This window comes from Sceloporus undulatus, chromosome 4 (genome assembly GCF_019175285.1).
Source record: "Sceloporus undulatus isolate JIND9_A2432 ecotype Alabama chromosome 4, SceUnd_v1.1, whole genome shotgun sequence".
Lineage (NCBI taxonomy): Eukaryota > Metazoa > Chordata > Lepidosauria > Squamata > Phrynosomatidae > Sceloporus > Sceloporus undulatus.
Genome location: NC_056525.1, coordinates 130,686,221 through 130,693,716, shown reverse-complemented (window position 1 = coordinate 130,693,716; position 7,496 = coordinate 130,686,221). Strand labels below are relative to the sequence as shown.

Here is a 7,496-nt window from a genome sequence, read left to right as displayed (position 1 = left end):
CAACACTTCCCCTATGGACCAATAGGGAGAGGTTTCAGAGCCCTGTGACCCCAGTGGTTCAAAATAGCCAATCAGAATGTGGTTTTCAGCAACTCTCAGTCTCCTGACTGGCTGAGGTCTTCATCAGGCAGGGAGGAATGGCCCTGCAGGGGGCTCTCCATGGATTTGCTCCCACTTTGTACAGGAAGCCCAGTCATGTTCAGAAAAGACAGCATGGAATCGCCCACCATCCCTCCAAATCCTGTGTTTTTCCAGACCCTCTGCAGCTACAAAAAAGCATCCTACAAAGGAGGAACTCCCCTATGTGGAACCATAGAATCTACTCCTTTCCCCCAACAATGCCAGGCACTGTGTGTTTTACCAATCCTCCAAGGTCCTTGTGTGATGAACATATAGGAGAATCAATGAAGCCTAGAATTCTCTCACTAACCTCACAGACCTGAAAACCAGTGCTTGTGAGGAAGAGGCTGTTTCAGTTCCGCAGAATGTAGGCCTTTTTTCTGCAGTGGAGAATTCATTCACAACTGCTTTTACAGCAGGCTGAGGCCCTGAAGCTGAAACCAAGTGGCCGGCAGAATGGAGTACAGACTGCCCTGATGACTGGCCTGACCTAGAGTGTGATTGTGGTTGTGATTTGAATCCACTATTCCAAAAGATGCAAAGATGCCCAATTTCTGGTGCAGAAGTGTAGATGGTGTTCTGTTTTATAAACCAAACTCTTAGAAGACTGAGAGTGTGATGGGAGATCTTGACCCAGTTGTGTCTACTTACCAGTCACTTCCTGATGACCTGTTGTCTAGTCAGGTGTCTCACATCCTATATCTGTGCATTTCATTTTTTCTACCTAGGTGTGGGATCTTACATTTCTCCCTATTGAAATCCATCTGGTTAGCTTTAGCCCAGCCCTCTAATCTGTCAAGATCATTTTGAATTTTAATCCTTTCTTCTGGGATATTAGCAACCCCTCCCAGTTTGGTATCATTTGCAAATTGAATCAGTATGCCCATTGTTCCTTCATCCACGTCATTGATAAAGATGTTGTATAGCACTAGGCACAGGACAGATCCCTGGTCAACTCTCTCCAAAAGGAAGAGAGGCCATTGGTGAGTGCCCTTTGTTTTCGGTCAGTCAGCCAATTACAAACCCACCTAACAATAGTCTAGGCCACATTTTACTAGCTTCTTTGCAAGAATATTGTGGGAAACTTTATCAAAATCCTGACAAAAATCAAGATACTGTACAGTGCATCTACATCATTCCCTTCATCTATCAAGCCTGGAACTACAAAAAATAGAGGGGAGGGAGAGATCAAATTAGTCCAACATGACTTCTTTTTGAGAAACCTGTGTTGACTCTTAGTGATGACAGTATTGTTTTCTAAATAATTACAAACTGTCTGCTTAACAATCTGCTCCAGAACATTTCTGGGTATTTGGGTCTTCTTTTTTCCTCTTTTTGAAGGTGGGGACAACATTTGCCCTCCTCCAATCTATACAGATTTCTCTTGTTGTCCAAGGATTTCCAAAGATTCAGTGATTCTGAAATTACTTTTGCAAGTTCTTTTAATATCCTTGGAAACAGCTTCTTTGGCCCTGGAGACCTGAATTCATTTATAGTAGCGAGATATTCCTGCTGGTTCTTTATTATATTCCTTTTTAGAGAAAACTGAGGCAGAGAAGGTGTTGAGTAGTTCTGCCTTTTCTCTAGCCCCAGTTAGTATTTGGCCAGCGTCTCCATGCAGTGATCCTATCAATTCTTGCTTCTCCCTTTTGCTGTAGACATAACTAAAAAGGTTTTTTATTGTTTTTAATCTGTCAAGCAAGCTTAAGTTTGTGCCTTTTATATCTCACTTTCAAGAAACTCCCATCCATCCTGAACTCCCTCTCAGTATCCTTGTCAATGTTATTACAGCCAGTAGTTCCCTAGATTTAAAGAAATTGGCTTTCTTAAAGTCTAGAATGTGTATCTGGCTATTCTTGCATTCCCCTTCTCACTGTATGACAAATGCCAAGAGAACATGGTCACTCCCACCTAGGGATCCCACCACTTCCACCCCATTAACAAGTTCATCCCTGTTGGTTAGGATCAGATCCAAAATAGCTGACCCTTTGTTGCCTCTTCCACTTTCTGATCAATGAAATTGTCTGCAAGACAGGTAATTTGTTGGACCTGATGTTTTTGGCAGAGGTTGACTGCTAACATGTACCAGAATAGTTGAAATCTCCTATCACTATTAACTCTTTCATTTTTGAATGTGCACTCATCTCCTCCAGGAAGGCATCATCAATTTTTGATATTGTACTGTGTTGTAATATGTTATAGCTATGATATGTGAACCACTTTGATCTGGAGGAAAGGCGGTACACAAATCAAACATTATTATTATTATTATTATTATTATTATTATTATTATTATTATTATTATTATGGGAGGAAAGAAAACATGACATTTAGTCACATGATTTAAGCATGACATCAAATAGTAGGCAGGGGGAGATGAGGATGTTAAAAGCGAGAAGTAGGGTGATCAGAGGAATATAAAAATGACAAATAGGATTGCTGGGCCCAAACTGACAAAATGAATTTCAGCAGGGATAAATGTAAACATACTACATTCAGGCAGGTAAAATGAAATTCACATATTGGGCTTGTAATGACTGGGCCACCGGTCATTTGAAGATCTCTCTCAAACCACAAAGTGTTAGCTGGGGTTGTAATCATGAGAGCTTACATCACATGGTAATGAGAAGTTACATCAAAGCTGACCTAAGGCCCAGTGTGGCCAATCAGTAGAACTGGACTGGGTTTTTCAAGAACCTTCCACTGAAGGTCTTTAAAAGGTCCTGAGACCATGTGGTATTTTTGTCTTTGTCTTTTGGGAGCCCAGATGACTGGACCTGTGCCAAAAGGGATGCAATTGAGCAGGCAATGAGAGCCAGTTCTTGCATCCAAGAACCCACCAAGAACTGCAAATCCCATCTCTGTGTGAGTAGCTTAGGAAATGGTTAGCTAGTGCGTCTAGGCTTTTGTTATGTTATCTTTTGGCTTGCCTGAAATGAACATCTTGTAAGTATGCATTCTTTACCTGCAGGGCAAGGAGGCCTTGCATGAATGACACCTATTGCTCTATTCTGTCTACTTAGAAATAAACCTTTCTTTAAAAGTATCTGCTGTCTCTGTACTCCTATACATGTGCCTTAGCTTGGTTACTGTTGCTCAGGTTAGCAAGGAAAGGAGCTTAAGTCCTTAGCAAGTCCCAGTGTGTGCTAAGGGGAGTTTCATTGGAAATTCACTGGGTGGTGGCACTTGACTAGAATATCTCAAGGGGTCTCATTCAGCTCAGCAGAAGTGGGAACAGAGACCAGGAGACTCTAGGGGAAATTAAAGGAATCCGCTGGGGGCTAAGGGCCAAGAACGGTGGCGGTGGTGGCTGCTTGGACCCAGGGATCGTCACAGGACTCTATGTGATTAGTAACATCTGGTTGAAAGCAGTAATATGAAAAGTATCTGTGTCCAGAAAGGCCAATGTAACTTAGGTTGCATCAACAAGGAGTATAGTATAGGAGTATTTCAGATCAATGAAGCAGTAATAGTGCCATCTATATGTTTGGTCAGATCTCATCTGGATTACTGTAGTAGTAATTCTATATTCGGAACGGGCACCACAGTTCGAAATGAATAAGTGGAGCATGTGCAGAGAAAATTGCCCAAGATGATCAAAGGTCAGGAAACAAAGCCATTAAGGAATGATGTAGGAAGCTGGGTATATTTAATCTGAAGGACATTTTGTATATATATAATATAATAAATATATAAATATATATATATATATAATATATCCCCCCCTCTTTTCCCAGGACTGGGACTCAGAGCGCTTCATAGTACAATTAAAACATTTAAAAAAAATAAAATAGAGAAATGACAATGCATTAAAACAGAATGATTAAACTAGTCCAACATTCCTGCCTGTTCTTATAGTGATTCCTTAAATGCCTGTTGAACAGGTAGGTCTTCACCTGCCGTCGAAAAGCCATCAAGGAAGGAGCTGTTCTTTATCTCCCTGGGCAGGGAGTTCCAGAGTCAGAGTCAGCCGCTGAGAAGGCCCTCTCGTGTCCCCACCAAATTGTGTGGTGAAGGTGTTTGGGATGGAGGGAAGGCTTCTCCAGAGGATCTCAGAGTCCAGGCAGGTTCATACCAGGAAAAACGGTCTGCCAAATAATGTGGACCTGAGCCATTGCAGTATCTGACAAAGGAGACCAAGTCTGGAAAAGCTTATGCTACAATATCTTTCACTCAGAAGAGTATATCAACACAGAGGTTTGGGGTGGTTTTGTAGCTCAGTTCCAGCAACTTCCGAAGTGATTGCACTTCCAATGATGCGGTTTCACCTCAAAAGGGACTGTTTTATCAGAACACCATTGATTTCTATGGGAGCCCCTTGCGAATTGCTTCAGCAGCCTTTCTGAAGTCACCCCTCATTTTGTTTAAAACGGAAAAAAAAGTCGCTTCAGAGAATCGCTTCCTGGCGGCTGCGACTGAACTATGATTTGGTCTGTGTGGAAAAGGACTCCGATGCCACCCCCCTTGGCCCCTGCGTCTTGCGCTGTCATTCCCCTCCTCATCCTCATTGCCATCTCCTCCTCTCTGTCAACCAGCCAATCCCATCAACCCCTGCATCCCCTGCATCCTCCTAGACCCCCATTTGCTCCTCTCCTTCACCCTACACCTAACCCACATCCCCTGACTGCTCCTGCGTCCCCATCTCGCCCCTCTCCACCTAACCCATCATCCCCTGACGCTCCTGCATCCCACATCTCACCCCCTTTCCACTAACCATCATCCTGCTGCTCCTGCATCCTGATCCGGCCCCAGGGACCCCCAGCACACCTATCCCATCACCCCGACTGCTCCTGCATCCCGATCCTGGCCCCAGCAACCCCCAGCGACCTATCCCAATCATCCCTGACTACTCCTGCCATTCTGATCCTGGCCCCAGCAACCCCAGTGACCTATCCCATCATCCCCGGACTGCTCCTGCATTCTGATCCTGGGCGCCAGCAACCCCCAGTCATCTATCCCATCATCCCCTGACTGCTCCTGCATCCTGATCCTGGCACCAGCAACCCCCAGCCACCTATCCCATCATCCCCGACTGCTCCTGCATCCTGATCCGGCCCCAGCAACCCCCAGCCACCTATCCATCACCACACGTCTGCCTTCTCCTAGACCCCGATGAAGGATGACAGCTAAGGAGGGGGCAGGGAAGGAGGACAGCGTCCAGAGCCCCACTGAGCATACCTAAGGGTGCCGATTCGAATCATTGAACCCTCAGAGTATGCTCTGGTGTGGTAATACAATGTGCACTCACTCCCCTTGCTGGAGTCCGCATCACGTGACTTGCTTGGAATCGAACTGACTTTCTCTTCTCCATCCTTTGGAAGGACAACAGAAAGCAAACAGGTGTGAAAAAACTTGACGTTTTAACCTCAATCCGAATTGCTAGAGAGGAGTGACTCTGGATCTGTGTGTGGAAAAACATCACGCTTTGCATTGCTAGAACAGGAGTGGACTGCGGATCTGAGCTCAAACCCCCCATGTGTGATAAGGCCTTAGTTAGTGTCAAAGGTGCTACAAGATCCCTTGCATACTGGAAGGGATGTCATGTAGAAGATGGAGCAAACTTGTTTTTTTTTCTTGCTTAAAGACTAAAAAATGAACAAATGGATTCAAATTACAAGAAAGAGATTCCACCTAAACATTAGAGAGAATATCTTGAAGGCAAGAATTATTTGACAGTGGAATGGATTGCCTCTGAGGTTGTTAGAGTTTCATTCTTGGAACTTTTAAAACAGAGGTTGGATGGCCATCTCTCAGGAGTGTGCTGTAGTTGTGTATTCCTGCATGGCAAGGGTTGCATTAGATAGCCCTGCAATTCCTCCAGTTTCTGTGATCCTGTGATCTTACAGCCAACATGCAGTAGTGCTCATCAGTTCATAACTTATAAAACTTCATATTTCATGCTTGCTGAAACAACAAATATTTACGATATCAGCAAATATTCAAAAACATATTTGAAAAGTAAGGTAAAATTCACATTTGTAATATAAATTAGGGTTTCTTATCAAAACCTGAATAATTTGATGAACTTTGCTGGTTTTGCTCTTTTAAAGTTATGTAATTTGCTTTCTTCTTTTGCCAGGTCGCAAGAAAGAGACTGACATCTTTGAGAACTTACTGAAGGACTTTAAAAGTTTAAAAAAAAGCCATGTCATGATGTATGAAGGGCCCATGGGATATGGAAAAAGCCAGCTAAGGGCTGAAATTGCTATCTAGGGCAGAGTGCTGGTCAAAAGTTAGTTTTTTTTCTACCTTTGTTACTCGAATTCAGTGTTAAAATACCACCTTCTATTTGCCACCCCTTATCTTCTTTTTATGTGCTGATTCCATTTGTGTAGTAAGAATGCCATACAGTACACATTTCTAAATCACAGCTGTAAAAGCATTGTTTTCTAGGTTCATTTGTCATTGCTTCCTTTTGGGGAGATTGTCTAAGAGGTTATGCAGACGGCAGTTTAGAGCAGCTCAAGGCTGATCCAGGCCCAGTCACCCCCTGATTGGTGTGGGGACCGCAGTTAGGTTTGCCATAAGTCAGGACCTCCAAACGGGACAAATGTAGGACAACATTTTCAAATGTAGGAAACATTTTTTTTAAAATAGAGGACACACGAAAAAAATTGATGATTTTTAAAAATGTTAATATAATGCAGTTTTCTTAGGCATGACAAAATGGAGGAGGACAAGCCTAGACCGAGGACGCAGGCTCCTCTGAGGGGCTTGTGTGCTCGGCCCAGGCCTGTCCTCTGAGCCACTCTCCTCTCCCGGACCTCCCCTTCCTCCAAAGCTCTTTGGAGCTCTTTGAAGGGAAGGGAGGCAGGAAAGGAGAGGAGAGACCTGGGCACTAGCCCGGTCCTGCTCTTCCCAGACCTCCCTTTCCTCCAAAGGGCTCTTTTTGGAGCCCTTTGAAGGGAAGGGAAGGAGAAGGAAGGGAGCAGAGAAGGCGAGGACTCGGCAGCTCGGAGGACAGCCCCAGGCTCTCCTCGGCGGCTTCATTTTCCTCAGCCAAAGGGAGCCTGCAGAAAACGCAGCCGCAGAGGAGAAGCCTGACCCAAGCAGGAAAGGTAAGTAGGGAACAGGGAGGGAGGGAGGGAAGGAAGGAGGGGAGGGGAGAGGCAAGGCGAGGGACTTTTGTCCCCAATCCGAGTCAATGCTTCTTCACCGAGACCTACTGTACACCGAAAGTGCATTTGGCGGGGGGGGGGAACCTTGAAAATGGGCCACCCACCTCCTCCTCCGTTTCCCCCTCCTCCTCCTCGCCATGCCTTCCCCTCCCCTGGCTGGCCCAGAGTCTCACCTCCTCCTCCTCCTCCCGGGTCCACCTCCCCCTTGAGGCTGGCCATTGGCAGAGTGGGGCTGGAAACAGCTCCCCCGCCAGATGC

At 45.1% G+C, this 7,496-nt stretch overlaps 1 protein-coding gene across 1 annotated transcript in view; it reads left to right on the top strand.

Annotated features, from left to right (window-relative positions):
• Nucleotides 1–6,216: 6,216 nt before the first annotated feature.
• Nucleotides 6,217–7,496, top strand: part of ADCY10 (adenylate cyclase 10) — a 152,892-nt gene continuing 151,612 nt past the window's right edge. Inside the window, exon 1 of the mRNA XM_042462329.1 lies at nt 6,217–6,352. The gene's annotated coding sequence lies outside the window, so the exon portion shown is untranslated. The remainder of the gene's footprint in view (nt 6,353–7,496) is intronic.